Raw genomic sequence first — 17,761 nt, forward strand, 5'->3', positions numbered from 1 at the left:
ACTATCAATTACTATGACTTTATGGAGACAAGTCCTCCATGGATAACATCAAAATAATAGTGGCTATGATTTAATCACTACTTATACAATATACCAGCCACAGTACTGAGGCCTTTGCATACTTTGTCCTACTTAATCCCCTAAAAATCCATATATAGTAGATACTTTTAAATCTGTACTTGGCCATTGAGGAAACCATGGCTTAGAGAGGCTGAATATGGTTTTTAGATTTCAGTTGAAAAAATATGATCAGACAATAGACCAACTCCCAAAAATATAAAGAGGAAATCTTACATTTGCAAAGCTATGTTTCTGAAGAAAGAAGAAGAAAGAGGAGAAGAAGGAGCACAAATGCAGTATTACTGTTCCCAGTATTCCTTCTGACAGACCCTATGAAAGTTGCCAGACTTCACCCCACTCAACTCAAGGTATAGACCACCTAACATACATGCTAGCCAAGAGAATTCCAGGTTTCTTGGAAAGACTCAATACTGCCTGCAAAAATGCCCAACAGCTGTCATGTACTTGTGTGTTGAGTCTGCTATGAGCAATGTATCCTTCCTACACACCAGGAATACATTAGTAAACAAGGCAAGCAAAGCCCCTAATCCCAAATCACCTGCTTTCTGGAAGGGTTAGGCCTGTGCTTGGTTCAGGTTGTGTGGGCCTCCAGCTTATCCAATTTGGGAGATCTCTTTCAAATAGGAATACCAGAAGTTATTAACATAAAAGTAGGTGCAAACATGAATATTAATTTAGAAAGAAACAAATTTTCTATTTTAAGACCTAGGAAATGCCACAAATATTGAAAAATACATAACATTTTTTGAAAGAGAGTATAACATTTTAGTTAATTACCTACTTAAATGCATACCAGATTATTTTTTCCTTAGAGTTTGACTGTGTACTCTTTTTTTATTGTTTATTTATGTATTTTAAGGGAAAGAGAAAAAAAAGAGAGAGAGAGAAAGAATCCCAAGCAGGCTCTGCACTGTCAGCACAGAGCCCAACACACGGCTTGATCCCACAAACCGTGAGATCGTGACCTGAGCTGAAATCAAGAGTCAGTTAATGGACTGAGCGCCCCCCCCACCGACTGCATACTCCTTATCTCTCATATGACTTTTAAGTATCTTCTCCTATAAACAGAATAGGAAGATAATCTAGTCTTTCCTCTAGCGTGGTTGAAAAAATTTGTATTTGTTATTGATAGTACAGCCAAAGTTTATTTCAGCTCCATAACCTGATAGCGGAATGACATTTTTAGCCTTTTTGTCAATTTGGGGAAAACCTTTCTCACGTTTCTTTCACATATGAGCTGTGAGAGATAACTCTGCCACAGATATGCTCACTGTGAACAGAAGGAATCCTGAAAATTTCTCTATTGTGTGAGTACCACCAAAAGAAGAAACTGGCCATACTCCTGACAGGGGAGAGTACTCATCTTGAAAGCCGATAAGAAGCAAATCTTCCTTTTAGAATTTTACATATTTAACGTCATAATTGTCCACGAAGTAGCATCTCTCTTCATACGTTCAACTCCTCATACTAGGTGCCACAGGACATGTTCATATCAGGGTGTGATGTCTGACCCTTTACCCTTGTGTGCCTGTTCCAGGTAAGCCGGCACAAGGGGCAGTGGACGTACTGCTGGAAGCCTCTCCTACAGCAGGACAACGAGAAATAACTTCATACTCAAGGAAGTTATCACATTCACACATCCCTCTACACTTAACTAAAACCAATTTAGCTAAATCTCCGACATATATACGGCTACTCGAACACAACGTGAATGGAGGAAAATATAGGGTGGAAAGAGACTGTACCCTTAACTGATTATAGTTCAGGTATCTCAACTTTGGAAAATTATACACACACTCCCCGTATGAACACACTGTGGGACCCCTCCCAGAGCCCTGGGAAAGAGCAGCTATACTATAAACCTAGCTGCACCATGGGATATACAAGTGGTTCTCAACAAGAAAGGAGAGTAGAATTTTTCCCAGGGGACGTTTGACAATGATTGGAGATGTTCATTTTCACTTGTCATAACTGCGGTTAGGATGTGAGGATGCTAATGGCAGCTAGTGGGTTAAAGCCAGGGATGCTACTCAACATCTTCCAGCGCGCAGAACTCCCTCCGATAAAGTATCATCTGTCCCACAATGTTAATAGTGCTGAGGTTGAGAAGCCCTGAGTTAGGTAAATAAAACACAAGTAACGAAATCAACGAACAAGATAGTTCAAACAGAGATAAATACTGGAGACCCATTAAGTCACAGAATATGGTAAGGAAGGTAACACCAAAGAGGTGGAGGTGACTTCTGAGCTGAGATCCAAGCAACACGGAGGAGCCAGGGTGAAAAGATATGGAGAAGAAGCACTACAGGCAGAGTGAAGGGTTGGTGCAAAAGGCCGAAGGTGGTGACAAGCCTGCTGTATTGAGAAACAGAGCAAACCAGCATAACTGGGTCCTAATGAACAAATGACAGAGTCCAAAAGTGCAGGGCCTCATAGACCACGGTATAGAATGCAGTAGGAAAGTGAAGTGATCTGACCTAAGGTGCAAAAAGCTATGCTGATGCTGTGTGGAAAACGGAGGACAGAAGAGCAACACAGTTTTCAGGGAGACAGACTCGCGGGTCCTTACAGTGGTCCAGGAAAGTGGGGATGGTGTGGCCTGGAGCAGGTGACACCAATGGAGAAGAAAGGAGTCGACAGAAGAGGGATTTATTTTGGAAGTAGAGCTTAAAGTTCTTGCTGAGGGATTAAATGTAAGAATAAATAAATAAAGACCTATAGAATGACCCCATAGGTGTTGTGGATAGACGTTCCTGAGCAACGTGTTCTTGAGGTCTTCTGAGATGGGGAACAGAGGTTTTGAGGGTGGCAAAACCTAAAATTTCTGTTTGGCCATTGTACATTTGAAACGTCTATTAGACATTCAAACGGAAATGTCAAGGAGGTAGACAACTGGATGGTATTTAGAGCACTGAAAATTCAGAACTTACCTTACAATGAACATTAACTACTATTTATTTCACCTAACAGAATTTGAGCTGTGGTCGGTCAAAAACTGCCAAATGACTCTGAAATTCCAGGGACTCATTATTTAGGGACAAAATATCTACCAAATGAAATTAAATGCACATTCACCTCTCAGGAGCCAGGAAGCTAAAACTGGACAACCCTAAGCCCGTAACCTGAGCCCAGATCAATCCCTTGCATTCCAAACCCTAAATCAAACCACTGACTCAACAACATTCAACACAATTGCCATTTTAAAAGATTTTCCTCAGGGCACCTGAATGGCTCAGTTGGTTAAGCATCCAACATTGGCTCAGGTAATGATCTCACAGTTCCTGAGCTCGAGTCCCGTGTCTGGCTCTGTGCTGATAGCTCAGAGCCTGGAGCCTGCTTCAGATTCCGTGCCTCTGTCTCTCTCTGCCCCTCCTCCACTCACACTCTGTCTCTTGCTCTCTCAAAAATAAATCAACATTAAAAAAATTTAAAAGATTTGCCTCACCTTCCAAGCCTGGGTTAGTTTCTGTGTGTTCCCAAAATTGCCAATGGAATTATTTAGAGCAACTCCATTTGCTATCCAGAGAAAAATGTAAATGTAGTTCTTTCTACAATAACAGTAACAGCTAATGTTAGTGACCCATTAAAATGAGGTGGGGAGTTTCTGATCCATATAGTCCTACAGGATTCAGATTGAGAAACCCATATGGTCATAACTGTATTCAAGGGGACTGGGCAATGTAATCTCAGGCCAAGAACCCACTTCCTGGCAGCAACTCTACACTATGGGAGAAGACATAGATCTCTGGTGCAAACCTAGACACATCTTCTACCCATTTATTGGTCTGTTCCTACCTCCAGAGTATAAACTCCCTGAGCACATGGATTGTGCCTTGTTCAGCTTTATGTGTCCAGCAGTCAACACAATCGCATAGGAGGCATTGATACATAGTTCCAAACTATGGATTCCAGTGATTACCTAAGCCCCAAATTATTATCCTATAGGTAAGTATCGGAGTCTCTTTCAAGGTTTTGTAGTTATGACTAAGACTAGGAAAAAAATTACTGCCTATCTGTATTCTGAAATATCTACTATGGCTAATCCCAGACTTGTCCACCAGGAGTACTGACTTCAGCAGAAAACTTAAGGCTAATAAAATGGCATTAATATTCATATTAAATTAAGAGTAAAGGGGTGACCAATGAAGAACCCAAGAAAATAGAGTGGTTCCCAAACTATAAACAAGAGTGTTTTTCAGTGAATGATGCCTTTGTGAAGCATGGCATTGATTTCCCAAAGGGAACTGTCACATGACCTCTGCCATTCTACCTAGCCATGTAGCTCCTCTGTGCATAAAAGCCTTGGCTAGAAGAAATGCCTGGAGGCCCACACTGATTTTGACAGTGAAAACATTAAAGTAATGTAACACAAGACTGGATAGGCAGCATATCTCACCAAACACATTTGTTTTTCTATGGTATGTAGCCAAGCAGTGTTCCCAAGGGTCCAGATAGTCTTTGCAGAACCATTGAGGTAAGAGCATATTGTTTTGGGATATTACTGAGAACTGAAACTCCTTGGTTCCATTCCAAAGCACAACCCATCTTAGTGATTGGTTTAATGTGAATTGCCAGACATAACACAATCAAATAACAGGTTTCATTAAGTTAGAGAAGCTGTGGGCAGAAACTTTACAGCAAGCAGGAGGCAGAGAAGAAAGCAAGTGTAAAGTCTTATTACACTCAAGCAAAAATTGAGCTCTAAGTTCAGGCAAACATTGAAGGGTGACTTGAAACACATTATTGAGTGGGATTTGTTGAAGTAGAAGTTGGAAGGCTTGGGCATAGAGAAGAACTAGAACTGATTCTGGTTGAGCCTGGAAAAATCAACATGGTGAAGAGGCTGGTCTTGGGAAAGTAAGGCACAGCCAATGAAAGCATGTGTAGATAGAGACCCAACAGATATGATGCTGCTAACATGATACCACTGACTATCATACAAAGATAACACATTGCAGTGAAAGGAGGTCCATCCATCCATAAGGTATTATGTAACTCCTCTGATCAAAGCCCTCTAATAGCTCACAAGTACAGTCAGGTGAAAACCAGTCTTATCAAAGGTATCTAAGATCCTACCAGGTATGAGCTCATTTCCTTCCACGTGGGCCATACTGACCCCTTTTCTATTCCTTAAATTTGACAATCATGTTCCCACCTTGGGTTTTGTTCTATTTTGTTTTTAAGTAAGCTCTGTGCCCAACATAGGGCCTGAACTCACAACCCTGAGATCAAGAGGCACATGCTGTACCAACTGAGCCAGCCACTCACCCATCTCACCTTGGGTTTTATATGGCCTGATCCCTCTGCTTAGAAGGTTCTTCCTATGTGTACTGCCTACTCCCTACCCCTTTAAGTCATGTTTGCATTAAAAGTCACATTCTCAGTGGGGTTCTCCCTGCCTACTCTACATTAAATAGCAGCTTCCCTCCACACATACCTCAGCACTGACCTTACTTTACTTATGCCCACAGTCCTTGTTGCCATCTGACATACTTTAGTTTTCCTATAAATCTATTTGTCTTCCTCCCTCCCTAGAATGTAAATCCTGAAGGAGAGGGACTTTGTTTTATTTACCTCTAGAGCCCCACTGCAAGGACAGTGCCTGTATCTGGGTAAAAAATATCTGCCAAATGCATATGATGGGACTATAGCCCCTGGGCCTCAATGTGTTTTGAGAGTGATTTGTGAGTAGAAACAGGGTGGAGAACTAGTACGAAACACAAGTACTTGTTAATATTCATACTACCATGGGTAGATGTTGTTCCAGATATTATGTTAGGTGGGGCTTCCACAAATTCAATGAAATAGGCATTGTAGTGTCTACATTAAGGATGGGAATACTAAGTGAGTGAACAGATAGTAGTAAGTGACAGAGCAGGTCTAAATCCCAGGCCAGAATGACTCCATGGTAAAGAAATCTTAGATAAGAAGGAGGCAAAACCTGGGTGATTAAATATGCTTTAATCATTATTCCTTTCCCAACCCCCTAAAGTAATACAGAAAAATTGCCCAAATGATCATTTAAAACCTACACAGGTAAACAGAAATTAAGAGAAAAAGGCAAAGAAAGACAAAGGGAGGGATCAAAACATTTTGGGACATGGGATGACATTGGACCTGATGCATCTGTAAAAGCTGATTTCTAAGAACTACAGAGGAAGAAGCCAAAGATAAGAAAATCTGTCTGAGACTCAGAACCCAGGGAAAACTCAGATTTTGGAGGTGTCAGCTACACAGAGGGTGAAGTTAGTGCAAGAGGCTCAACACAAATAAATTAGTGGAAAGTCTACGTAAGGAGAGCTCACATACCGCCTTCCCCCAGCACATTCTCCCACCACGATTACCCTCCTCCAACCCAACAGGAGATGTACAGTTATTCTGTGGGAATACTGAGCCAGATGGGCTTTAGACTGAAGAAAACAAACAAACAAAAACCAAAACAGCAGGAGAGAAGTGCCTTACTGAAAACAGAAGCATAAGTTAAGGGAGTAATAAAAAGTGAGATCTCCAGGCACTTTCTCCCACTTGATTCCCAGAGATGGCAGCCAGCTGAGAAATGTCCATGGAAAAGTCCAACAAGTACTGACAAACAGTCAGAAAAGTCTCCAATCAATAAGACTTACCCATATCCATACAGCTTCAAACTGGATTTTTAAATGCCTTGATCTTACTTACAAATAGACAGTTCAGGCCACCAGACAAGGGAGGGACACGAATGAGACCAACACAAATCAACGTAAAAACTGAGAAGAATCAGATATAACGTAACAGAAGAAACGCTCCTTAAATCTTTAATGAACATCTCCAAAAAGATGAGAGTTCACCCATGGAGTGTGAAAAATATCATATATAAAAGAAACCCAAAACACTCTTAGAAATTAATGATCATACAAATAGAATTATATACTAGAAAAACTAGAAGAAAAAGTGCCAAGAAAACATCACCAGATAAATAAATAAATAAATAAATAAATAAATAAATAAATAAATAAGAAATGGGAAGTAGTAGGGAAACAATAAGAAATTTAGCACCCTTAAACATAGAATCAACATCTACCCAAGTTATCGGTCCAAGTTATAATACATATGAAAATAGAGATGAAACTATTAAATAAGTTATAAAATATAATTTCCTAATTGAAAGAGCATGACAAGTCCCAGTCCAATGAGAGAGAAAAGACCCACACCAAGACTTATCTCCATGAAGATCCAGAAAACCAAGGACAAAGACCCTATAAGTTTCTAAGGGTTGGGGATTTGGGGCAATTTTGCAGTAAAAAAATAAGAAATAAAATGGAAAGCAGAGGGAAATTGAGCAACAGACCTAAAATTTCAAATAGATTTCCAACCCAGAATTTTAGACCCAGAAAGCTCCTAAACTAAGTGTGAAATCATAAAGAAAAAAAAATCTTATAATATGTAAGTTCTCAAAAAGTTACCCCTCAAATTTTTATCTTCTATGATAAGATAATAGATAACGTCTAAAATAGGCAAACATAGGAGAACCCAGGTGGTTCATTCAGTAGAGCATGTGGCTCCTGACCTTGTGGTCATGAGTTTGAGCCCCACATTGGGTACAGAGATTACATAAACAAACTTTAAAAAAATAAAATAAACTAATAAAATAAAATGGATAAATATGGGAACAGCAAGCATATGCATTTTCCTTAGAAACATGGAAATAAATGCCAGGGGAGGAATAAAGCACTGTTGATTTAGAAATGGTTAGCCCTCTGGAGTGGAACTTAGGGGTGGGAAAGAGTGGGGCAGGGGACAGCTGGTTTTCACTAAATCTTCTCCATACTATTTGACTTATTAACCTTTATACTCATATCACAACAATAAATGTTTTCAATTAAGAAAGAGAAAGACTGACAAATAAATTTGCTATGTTATCACCAAAATGGGCTTCCCAACAAAGTTCAATTCTACTGAATTTCTGATGAAACAAAGTTTTTAGTACTGGATTAAAACCATCCAGAAACATTTGACACATACATACAGAACCTGGCTTCTCTGAGTTCCTCAGCATTTGTGCTACAGAAATCAGTCTGTGCTGAGAATGAAGGCAGGGACTTTTCTTCTACTCTAAACAGGGCCCAGGCCTGTCATTATAGATTCTGATACAAATGTCCTGTGTGTCATCTTCACTTTGACTCATGGTGGCAGGACTCTGCCCAGCATAGTATGACAAGAGCAGAAATATCAGCTATATTCTCTGAATCATCTTGTGCTGAATTTTCATTAATAACCACAGAGGACTCACAGAGGTCTCCTTTACCCAGTGAAATGAACAACAGTTCAATAGCCCTTAAAAATTCTGATGTGGACTCTACTCATATCCCTGCACATAACCCAGTTGGAAACTCAAGAGAGAACTACATATATACTCCTCATAGTTAACAAGCGATAAGTCAACAGGAACTATTCTTCAAAATGAATGGTTGCACTTTATTTGAGTTGTTGTGGCTCTGTATCATGTAAGGAGGTGGAGGAGAGGGATGGGGATACTTGAGTCTCTTTGGCATCTAATTATAGCCTTTGTTAAAGGTTTGCTTTTGTGTCACCTGCTTTGTTCACCCTGAAAGCCAGCAGAGGAGGAGGTGAGAGTTTTTAAGACCCTGATAGAGCAGAATTTCTCTTTCCTTCGCTCTTAAGAATCCTCTGAGAAAACTTATAGCTTCCATGGATATTAAAAATAGACAGCTTTTGGTCAGGAGCTCTCATAGGGGATGAGCTAGTTCCATGCTCTCATCTTTTTTGAGAAGGAGAGATGGAAATCCTTTGGTTCCCATTGGGCTGTCCAAACAAAAAGGGAAATGTGCCACGCTACCTGCCTGCATTGTTGAAAACTGAAAAGCACAATGAATATGGGAGAAGAAACTCTTTCATCAAAATAAAGTTTCAACATGCCTTTTACTCTAAATCTCTTCTTCTTCCTAGAAGGTTGTAATCAAAACTATTATTTCATGAAATAATTTAAAATCAAGTAAGATGGCTTGAAAGAAGATAGAATTGATCAAACTCCTATCAAGAGTAAAACACTTCACTGTCATCATCACTCTTACCCTGCACAGACAGAACTATTGTCACTAATTTAGAGATAAAGGAACAGATTCTCAGGTCACCTAAATCACCCTAGATGGCTCCATCTAAAGGTAATTGGGGCATAGGGCAATCTCACCTGTGAAATATAAACAATGCAACTTTACTTTTGTATCTCTCTGGCCCTTTAAAATATTCCTTTAAAAATGGATGAAAAGTCAGGCTGACTCAAGACTTTGTTGGTCACCGTAAGGAAATTAAAGTCTTGTAGTCAGTTGATAGTCACAATTCAGTAATCATATATGATCACTTCCCAAGCAAGAAGCACAGAAGGGGAAACTTGATCTCTTTTCCTGGTTGCTCTTCCCCCTTCTTCCTGTCTACCAGGTGACCTATCTACCTACACCATGGCTACCTCTAGGTTTCTTCTTGATCAGATATAGGGCGGGAGGAGGGGAAGGGCACAGAGACTTTCCACCTGCTGGCCCTGTCCTCTGCTGACTGCCTGCTAAAGACCTGGCTCATGAGAAAACTGAGTCCACCTCTAGCGTGCACCTTCATGACCTCTCTGACAACTCCTAGGACCCAGTAGGTGCACACTTTCCCTCTTGGTGTTCCTGGGCCCTCCAGTGCTGTTCGCTCCACAGAAATGCTCTGTCCACTGCAGTCCTATCATTCCTTACAGAGATCTTCTCAGGAAAATGGTAAAATGATTCCAGATCAGCTCTTTCACATCAGAGCCATAGAAAAAACCCATGCAGGACCCAAGATAGCCCCTCTTCCATCCATGCAGCCCTCACAACACTTTGCAAGCCACTCTCTTGAGGTAAGGTTTCTCAGGTGACTGACAACTCCAGGCTGCTGTGCCCAATCTCAGAAGAACTTCACGCTATCCAAGTGGTCATGTTAAAGCTCCAAATAATTTTATTAATAGCTTGTGGAGGGGGGGTTGAGACTCAAAGAACTCCAAGTACTTTCTTGAAAGCCACTCTTCTCTCAAATGTTTTCTCTCATTTTTTTTTAAATCTTTTCATATCCTCCTTACAAGTGATGAGTTTGGGGATTTGTGACACTGGTTTCTATTAAAAATCTTCCTCTCCATCTAGAAATACTTTTTAGAATTTTTTTTCCCAGTATCTCTTGGTGCTTCACTTAATAGTTAGAATAAAACCTTATGGCGTGGGCAAAAGACTGAAACCAGGATTCAAACCTAGGCCCGGTAACTCCAAACCTGTCTCTTTCCTGCAGACTATAATTATTCCAGGAACACTGCTGTCACTGATGAGGCCACAAGGACTCCTTATAACTGGCACAAGATTTGTGCACAGCTTGCTTATTGACAGACAAATGTTCAAGGTATTTTAGATACAAAAGCTTAAATAAGGTTGACATTTTAAGAAATATGAGTTTTTGGTAGACATAGAAAGCTGATAATCTTCAAGGAAGCATCAATGACCATAAGACAGCAAGATACTCTATATACTTGGTAATAAATATACTAAACACAGCCTCATCTAATATAGTTATCAATGGGCCTACCTACAGGAGTTCAGCAATTCTGGTTGTGTCATTTCATGAATTATTAGAGCTGGAATGTCTGTTAGAGACCATCTGTCCAGCACCTTCATCTTTTTTTTTATGTTTTGTTTTGTTTTGTTCTGTTTTGTTTTGTTTGAGAGAGAGAGGCAGAGCACGAACAGGGGAGGGGCAGAGAGAGGGAGACACAGCATCTGAAGCAGAATCCAGGCTCTGAGCTGTCAGCACAGAGCCTGACGTGGGACTCAAACTCATGAACCACGAGATCATGACCTAAGCCAAAGTCAGATGCTTAACCAACTGAGCCACCCAAATGCCCCCAGAACCTTCATCTTATAGTGAGGAAACTAAGGCCCAGAGAAGTGAATGACACATTCAACTAGCGTATGATAGAACCAGAACTAAGATTCAGGATTTAGCATACTTATTCACTATCTTCATAGCTTTCACTTTACATTTGGTGTGGTTTCCCAGCTACTTAAGAACAAGAAAAAAAAAAAATCAAGTGATAGTAGGTATGTTTTGAGAAATCATATTTGCAGTAATGAGGCTCAATGAAATTCTAAAATATCATCCGTATTTCCACTGAGTTTTGCATTATTAATATTATGCTGTCTTCTTAAGATGAGGGTATAAAAAAAGACCAGAGGTAAAGAGGTAATACTTGTTAGATTTCATTCATATGTCATCTCTCCGATTTTATGAAAAAGCATCCCAAACTATGCATTTTTCTATAAAGATAATTTCCCCAGGTAGGCTGAAAAATGAAGCTGAATGATCCAAAGTATCATTTATGCTCAGCACGACACACCAATATTGTGCTGAGCTTAGTTAAAAAATAAGACTTTATTACAAATTTTATATTTTGAGCGTCATTTACATATTTGTTTGCAATCTGTGAAATATTTGTCTAGTTAACATCGACATTTTCTGATGAGACAATCTATTCTGAAAGCTAGACTAAAATGTACAGGTGGGCCAAAATAGGCGTTTTCAAAAGATTATTTAGATACAGGAATCATTTCTATTGCATTTGCTGGCATACTTACTGTCCTGACACCAAACTCATTTGATTTTTCGTTTCCTTGACTACTAAAGTGGCCACTTATTAAAAAGGGTCAGGGAATCAATAATTACATACACAGGCATGCACATATATATAATCAACATCCCTTAAATAAGAATGAGAAAGTAGCGAAACTTTATAATTAGAGGTTTTTTAAATATATTTTAAAATGTTTATTTATTTTTGAAAGGTGGGGAGGGGTAGAGAGAGGGGGAGACACAGAATTTGAAGCAGGGTCCAGGCTCTGAGCTGTCAGCCCAGAGTCCGGTGTGGGGCACAAATCCAAGAACTGCGAGATCATGACCTGAGCCAAAGTCAGAGGCTTAACCAACTGAGCCACGAGGCACCCCGGAGGAAAATTTATTTCCATGAATGGGCTAATGAGCATGCACATACTCTGCGTGGGAGATGGGAAATCACTCTTCTAAGATAAATCATTGATAGTAATTGATTAGATAACGGGGGTCTAGAGGCACCATTTATTTAGCTCAATCTCCTTCTTATACAGATAAGGATAATGAGGCCTAAAGATATTAGAAAGAGCCAGCCAAAGTACACACAGCTATCGTCAAAACTAGAGTCCTCTCTCTCAACCTGCATGCATATGTATTATCATTGAACTTTATAAAACATCAAGTACAGATAACAATCCAACAAATCCCTGTGCCCATGGGATTTAACTTTTTAACTTTAATTCTACACTGATTTTAATTTCTATTTTAAATCCCTGCTCTACCAGATGGTATAAACTAAACTGCAGCCAACTTAAGGACTTGCCCACATTTCCAAGTCCCCAGAGTAGCATCTGTGTTCTGTAAAAGCTTTCACAATGCCAAACATGATTGTGTGTGCACACTGTGGGGTTGTGATCCTTGGTCTTTGTCATCCACCCACATCAGCACACACTAAAACACTGTTCTAGTCACTGGTCCAAGTTGGTCACTGTGATTCTTCCACTCCTGACTGTGAGAACTAGCTCAGTCAAACAGCCTCTCCGTTGTTTGCAGGTCCCTCGCTACTTGCTGTAAGGAAAATATTAGGCTTCCATGTCTCTCTGAGACTGATTTAAGCTTCTAAGGTTGTTCTGTCCCAGCACCACAAAACCATTTCTAGGCTTTTGTCCTAGCACCAGGAAATTCCTGAGATTCTGGTATCTTGCCACCTCTCCAAGCTCCCCTTGAAAACAGGGATATAGGTTCTCCTCTGTTCCTGGGTTTTCCAAACCCATCAGGTGTTTGTGTCACCACCACCACTGGCCTGGGGTGAGAGGCCAGACTGAAACCATGGGATCAGGGGAGTTAAGCCAAGGAGGTATATGATGTAAGTTGCATTTTAAAAGATCATTCTGTTCGCTGTATAGCAAGTGGGCTCTAAGGGCACTAAATGGAAGGAGGAAAACACATAAGAAGGTTAACTGCTACTTCCACGAAATGAACAGGAATTACACCAGAGAAGTAGTGGAAAATAGCAAGAGGAGATAAGACATGAGGGATAGGCTAGACCAAAATAGATAGAATAGTGTAGGACAGGATGAAACATATATTTTTGGAGCTGGCCAAACATTTTGATAGCTTAGATGTACACTACAAATGGAAAAGTAGAATCTGGATAAAATCCTAGCATTTTGGTCTGGTGGTATTGCTGAGGAAACAAAAGTTCCCAGAAAGAAGAAATGGTCAACAGTGTCACATGCCACTAAGCAGTTGTCTATATGGTTGTACACAAGGACAGAAAACCAACCATGGATCTGGAAAGATGGAGGGCATCTAATAATGACTTCAGTGGACTTGTAGGGTTGAAAACTGATGGGAGTGGATTGAAGAAACAATAGGAGATGAGAACACACAGAGACCAATTCATTACTGCTAAGGGAGCAGAGAAGTGAAGAGGTGGAGGAAAATGCGGTGATAAGAATGTTTTAACGAAGATAGGTATATCTGTATAATAATGGCAGTGTGCCAGTAGAAAGGGAAGAACTGATGAGAAAAAGAAGTCTGGAAAGGGAATAGGAGAGGTTGAAGAAGGCAGTTGTAGGAGGGTAACAAAGTTCTTGAGAAATCAAGAGCAGACATGATCCAGAGCACATGGCAAGTTTGATCTCACGCAGAAGCCAGCACTTAATGTGGACATTTCATTACAAAAGAAAGTGAAGAACTGGTATTTACAAATCATGTGGGCTAGTAAGTTAAGGATAGAAAGTTAACATTGCTCTTGTCCAACTGAATCCATTTCTTCTGTGAAGAACGAGGAGAACATATCAGCTGAAAGTTTAGGGGGCGGGGGTGTTAGAATTGAGGGAGGGAAAAGAAGTAAGGTGGTTGTCTCAGAGTGTTAATTTGAAGTCTGAAGTCTGAAATGTCCAGTTGTGAGATTTCCCTGAATATTATGTAGGTGCCCGGGCAAGCTCAGGACAAGCACCACTTTTGGTGTTTAGAGAGAGTTGGATACAATATATGTGGAGCTGAGAAAACTTGGATGGATCATGCATGTAATGGTGGAAGTCCTGAGGAAAGATAAAGGCATGGTCAGAGGAAAAGACAATAAACCAGGTACTGAAGTCATCAAGGAATGAGGCCAGCACATAACAGAGACAAAAATGTGAAATAAGTGGAGAAGTCCTATAAAACACACTTTAAGGATCCAAAGTTCCCAAAGGAGAAAAAGAAATAAAATGAAGCAATAGGGAGTAAAGAGGACAGTCACCCCTCCACCAGGTCCTGAGATACCTAAGGTACTCAAAGAAATCATAGCTTTCTCCTCAGAGGGGAGTTCTTGGAGGAAATCCAGTTTTCAGGCAAGAGGGAAATGATGAAAGAAATGAACAAGAAAGAGGCTGTGAAAAAAAAAAGAGCATAGTGGGAGATTTTGAGAAAGTGGAGAGGGGTGTGAGCTAGGGCCAGATTCAGGGGTGTGCAGAGTAGTGAGAAAAAAGGATTCTTGCAATGAAAGATGGTTTGGGAGGTGAGAGCTTATAATGGTGACTCAAACAAACAAAAAAAAAATAAGTACTATTGTACAAATTCCATCATTTTAAGGTTATTTCTGGATTAAACAAAGCAAACCAGAGCAAGTCTGACTTAACCTATATTAACCTCATCACCCTGGTATTTATCCCATTATGTTGTGTGACTATGAAGCTATGAATTTTTTAACTTATATGACACAAAAGTTCATTAATCATTAGCATATGATTAAGTACAATTATAAAACCATGTATTGACTTTTTAACATAATGTTCGATTAACTTATGACCTGGCCAAATAAGACAAAATGTGACAATGAGTGCCTTGGGCATAGTTAATCTCTGACACAGGGATGAAGTTTACAATCAAGTTAAAGAGCTTACATTTTCCATCAGAATGTAACTGAATCTTCCCATTCATTCTCAGGCAATAGGAAAAGCCTATAATTAGCACATGTGTTTCTTTTCATTTCTTTAAATTCCAGCTCTATTTTAAAAAATAGGGGAAGAGATGGGGAGAGGAGAGAGGAGGGTAGAGAAGCGGGGGGGGGGGAAGAGAGGAGAGAAGAAAATAAAGGAAAAGGGAAGGATGGAAAGGAAAAAGAGAAGGAAAGATGGCAATGGGGCTGCACAGCCAGGAGAGGAGAAAAGAGGAGAGAAGGGGAGGGGAAGATAAGACTCGGGGCCGGAGGGGAGGACGGTGGTGGAAAAGGGAAGAGAAGGGAAGGAAACAGGAGGTAGATCCTGGAATGGATATTCCCTTACCAGAGAAAGAATGACGCCAATGTACCAGACCCTTTATTAAAAGAGACGCACAGTGTTTAATAAAAGTTGGTTTTTCCTTTAATGTAAGAATTAAGGATGGATTGCTAGTACCTGGAGTAAACAAAAATTAGAACTAGCTCCACTGGTAGCATTTAACTTGGCCAAAAAGAGAGAAACAGAAAGTCAAGCAAAATGGGGAGACAGAGAAATATGCTCCAAAAGAAAGAACAACACCAACAAAAACTCAGAAAAAAAAATTAAGTGAAACAGAGGTAAGCAATATGCTTGATAAAGAATTTAAAGTAATGATCATAAAGATACTCACGGGGATGGAGAAAAGAATGTTAGAATTCAGTAAACTTTCAATGAAGAGATAGAAAATATTAAAAAGAACCAATCATAGTTGAAGAATACAATAACTGAAATGAAAAACACACTAGAAGGAATCAACAGTAGATTAGAGGATGAAGAAGAATGTATCAATGATCTGGAATACTGAGTAATGGAAAGCACACAAACTGAACATCAAGAAAAGAAAGGAATTTTTAAAAATGAGATTAAAAAGAGATTAAAAATGAGATTAAGAGATTTCTTGGACACATCGAGTGAATAAACATTTGAATTACAGAGGCCCCAGAAGAAGAGAGAAAGATATAAAAAACTTATTTGAAGAAATAATAACTGAAAACTCCTCTAACCTAGGGAGAGAAATAGATATCCAAATCCAAAAAGCACAGAGAATTCCAAACAAGATGAACCTAAGGAGGTCCACACCATGGCACATAATATGAAAATATCAGAGATTAAAGATAAAGAGAGGAACTTAAAAGCAGCAAGGAGACACAAGTTACCTACAGGGGAAAACCTATAAGACAATAAGCTGATTTTTCAGCAGAAACATTGTACACCAGAAGGCAGTGGCATGATATATTCAGAGTGCTGAAAGGAAAAAAACCTACAACCAGCAATATTCTACTCTGCAAGGTTATCATTCAGATTTGAAGGAGAGATAAAGACTTTCCACACAAACAAAAGATAAAGTAGTTTATCACCACTAAGCCAGACTTACAATAAATGTTAAAGAGAGTTCTTTAAATGGAAAAGAAATAGTCATTATTAGACATAAGAAAAATATGAATAAAAAGATGCAAAATATGACAACATATACATAAAATGTGGAGAATGGAATAAAAAGGGAAGAGAAGGGGGGAAATAAAAATAAGATTTTCTTCTTTGTTTTTTTTAATGTGTTTGAATTTAAATGACCATCAAATTAATATGGACTGCTATTTACTTAGGATGCTATGTGTGAACCTCATGGCAACCACAACCCCAAAACCTATGATAGACACATAAAAAATAGAGAAAGAAAATCAAAAAAACACTATAGATACTCATCAATCACAAATAAAGAAAGCAAGAGAAGAAGAAAGAAACAAAGAACTATAAAAACAACCAGAAGACAAAATTTTAAAATCATCAAAATTTTAAAATCACTTAAAACCATCTACATCCTGCCTACAAGAGACTCACATCAGACCTAAAGATGCATACAGACTGAAAGTGAAGGGAGGGAAAAACATTCACCATGCAAATGGAAGCATATATATATATATATATATATATATATATATATATATATGTATATATATGTGTGTGTGTGTGTGTGTGTGTGTGTGTATCTGGGGTAGCAATACTTACATCAGACAAAAGAGACTTTAAAATAAAGACTGTGATAAGAGACAAAGAAGGGTATCACATACTGATAAAGGGATGAATCCAACAAGAGGATATAGCAATTGTAAATATCTACATAACCAAAACTGGAGCACCTAAATACATAAAGCAAATATTAACAGACATAAAGAGAGCAATTGATGGTAGTACAATAATAGTAAAGGACTTTAACTCTCCACTTATATCAATGGACAGATCATCCAAACAGAAAATCAATATGGAAACAATGTCTTTGAATGACACATTGGATCAGATGGACATAACAGATATATACAAAATATTTCATCAAGAAAAACAACAGAATACACATTCTTTTCAAGTGCACATGGAATGTTCTCCAGAATTGGTCAATATTAGGAACAAAACACACCTCAATGAATTTAAGAAATTCATACCATTCAAATTTCCAACCACAAAGGTATGAAACTAGAAATAAATCACAAGAAAAAGATTGGAAAAAACACAAATATGTGGAACCTAAATAACATGACACTATACAACAAATGGGTCAATGAAGCAATCCAAGAAAATTTTAAAAAATACATGGAGACAAATGAAAATGAAAACAC

The sequence above is a fragment of the Panthera onca genome, chromosome A1, assembly GCF_046562875.1.
Source record: "Panthera onca isolate mPanOnc1 chromosome A1, mPanOnc1 haplotype 2, whole genome shotgun sequence".
In the NCBI taxonomy this organism is placed as follows: domain Eukaryota; kingdom Metazoa; phylum Chordata; class Mammalia; order Carnivora; family Felidae; genus Panthera; species Panthera onca.